The sequence below is a fragment of the Opisthorchis viverrini genome (genome assembly GCF_000715545.1).
Source record: "Opisthorchis viverrini unplaced genomic scaffold scaffold232, whole genome shotgun sequence".
NCBI lineage: Eukaryota > Metazoa > Platyhelminthes > Trematoda > Opisthorchiida > Opisthorchiidae > Opisthorchis > Opisthorchis viverrini.
In genome coordinates this window covers 75,292-78,585 of record NW_008752096.1, presented here as the reverse complement: position 1 = coordinate 78,585, position 3,294 = coordinate 75,292, and positions in this window count along the sequence as shown.

Genomic DNA, 3,294 nt, shown 5'->3' with positions numbered 1-3,294 from the left:
TGAAAGTTACGTTCATTGTATGTGAGTCAACCTTTTCCACAATTCGCGATTTTTTCATCCGTTAAGGTATTCAAAGTCGGCGGTATTTATTCACCTGCAGATTTAGTTCACTTAAACAAATCGCCATAGTAAAGGATTTTCAATAATACAGGAGCATGTACCTTATACATAGACATTCTACACTATGAAGTGGCAAGTCTGAAAATGCCGTAGATTTCGAGAAATCAATCTCATTGTGCGAATAGCCAGCGGCATGGCTGCTCGCTCTTAGACTAAAATGAAAAAATATCCCATAATTCTCACAGTTTCGGAACGAGTAACTCGAACAACGGAATAGAATTTCAGACATGACTCATTGTGCGAATAGCCAGCGGCATGGCCTCCTGCTCTTAGACTAAAATGAAAAAATATCCCATAATTCTCACAGTTTCGGAACGAGTAACTCGAACAACGGAATAGAATTTCCGAAAGACATGACTCGTCCCTGAGGGACCAAATCCAGCAGGCGGTTGGGTTCAGGGTACCAGTCCAAGCTTTTGAGTCCCATCGAAGCATACCGGGGTCCAAGCGATGCTAGGAAAATATTCGACCAGATCTTCCTACCAGAGATATGCCTGCTTCAGTGGACAATGAAAATAGGTGACCTGCTAAAGTCTGAACTAGACTCGGGTGGATTGTAATTTGAGGGCGCTCAGTATTCGTACAATGAAACTGAATTTTCGAAAGTCATGACGTGTCCCCGATGGAATAATGCAATCGGGCAGTTGAGTTGGGAGCACCAGTTTAAACCTTTAAGCCATATTTAGGCATCCCGGGGTCTCAGAGATGCTGGGAAATCATCTCACAAGACTTTTAGCGGGAGGCACGCTCCCTTCAGTGAATAATGGAGTTTGGCGAGCTGCAAAAATACGAAACCAAATTATACAACCAATTGCAACATCTTGGTCTAGGTCGTTCTGCGCAACTTATGAAGGTTTTGCGCTGAGTGCATTGTGCGGATAACAAGCATATAGTTTCAGCGAAATGTTTTTTTCCACCGGCAGACGCATTGCAGTTAACAGCGTTGTGTGGCTAAAGGGCCCCAACACTGATGTTCGATAGTGAGCTCGCGCATTTGCAGCTTTACTGCAGGTTCAACAAATCTCTGACCATTCGTTACCATATTTATACCGTCTGAATGGATTGGATCAGTAGTTATTCTTTGGGTTGGTATCCGAACTAGACGCCAACCCACTAATTTTGATTTTTACGGGTATGCGGTGGGGTAACGGTGAATTGACAAACTTTCAGGAACCATGCAGTGTTTCACTCTTTAGCAATCTTACAAGTCATTCATTCTTAGGTTGCGTGCTTTTATTGGTCATTGTAATATGCACGCTATGGATGCACCAGTGGACAGTGATTCTCCGAAGGCAGGTGTTCACGACAATTTCTGTGGATGGAAAACAGAAACAAAGCTAATGAGCCAAAGCCCAGTAAGCAACGTTGTACATCACCAATACTTACATATGAATCAGTCAAACTGACAGACACTGTATACCACAGTCATTTCTACGAAAAATTTTCGTTTTAATCGCATCATGCAAGCAGCGTGCGCTGAACAGAAAGCGTTTGTCGCATTTTAACAGAATAATGAAATGTGGGTAATTTCCATAACGCTTTGCATTTCGCGGACACCAAATTTGTAACTTGACTAGGCCTTTCTGATCTAGTTTTCAGTGGTCTGGTTTTCAAGCTCGGTTAGCCGGAGGCACCTATCTTTTTCGTACATTAGAACCACGATGTTCTTAATCTCTCGCCGATGAAGGATCGATGCCTACTCAGTGGCGATTGTCCGGATTCTGTGAATCACTATTTGCCGCAAGGCAATCTGAAGCTAGAGGGAGGTAAACGGGGCAGTCATTCAAGCAGCCTTTTGGGGAGATTTGTATCTAACAACGTTGGGTGAAATCTTGCAATTGTTGCAGTTAGCTGGTTAAATGTGGTCCTGAATAGGGCCTCGGAGTTCAAGTCATGAAATATTTGAGAAAATTCTTGTCATTTTGGAATTCAAAAGCAAGATCTTCAAAGCGTGTGCTTGTAATTAGGCCTCAAATTCTAAGTCTTCGTCTGCACCGAAATTAAGCAGCCTTACAGGCCACGCTCGTCTGAACTTCCATGGACCAACCGAGATCGACTTTAAAGCTTGCTCTTCCAGCTGAACGCCAGATGGACGGGAGGTTGCGCGTCAGCGACAAACCAACGACTAAAGGAAGTAGTTCAATTGCTAGGTGGGCACCCACCCTGCGAACGCATTTGAAGATCCTCTCCACACGACTGGAGGGGCTCCAAACCACAGCAATAATAGAGATTTGGTTTTCGATCTCGCAGACATCAGCAATCAGAATGGTTAGTCGGCTGGTCACAGAGACCACAGCGGACATCGTCTTTCAGCGCAGAAAGCAGTCTAGTTAATGGCGGTGGTCATCCAATACCGGAGGTCGATTGTCCAGCGTAATGTTTGAGCGTTGATGCAAAATCAAATGCGTTTGTACAATAGGATACTTCATGCAGCTAGTAGCCTTTTATGGCTCAGTGACTTTGTTGTAAATCTACCCACCCACCTACCTAACATACTGCAAGCAACGACCGGCCTGTGAATGCCGANCCTAACATACTGCAAGCAACGACCGGCATGTGAAAGCCGAGAATAAGTGTCCGTAGGGTAGCTACATAGGTAATTAACAGGTGCATATGCAAGTGCCAGTCGGGGTGTCCACCGTTTGGTGATATTTTGAGGTTTGTAGCACAAAATCACTGTCATTTACAACGGATTTCTCATCTTCAGATGAACTGCCGGATGATACGTGAGATTTGGCGTGCACGTGCCGCCGTGCCTGAGAAGGTGCTTGACGGAATGCGTCGGGAAACCACACGTAAAGCTTGGGTGTTTCCCTCGCAAATTTCCCGGCCGTCACCGTGATAAGTCATGTTAATGTCATACTCACGCATGAGTCACTCGATGTGTCGAGAGACCTTCTGGATGGCGCGCTCCAGGTTATCGGTGTGATGCACGCGCCTATTAAAACATCCGTTGGCGTTCGGAAACGTGCCAACCGACACGATACATGAATAGCCCACTTTTGAGTTATATACAGCCGTTGGGACCCATGTAGAAGACGAACGTGAAGTCGGTTCTGTTCAGGACAGTTGATTGCGGCAAAACCTACGTGATTACCGCCGGGTGCACAGACACTTTCTCAGCCTTGTTACCAAAGCCGGCCATGCGCTGGATTATGTGCCCGTTCGGGTTGG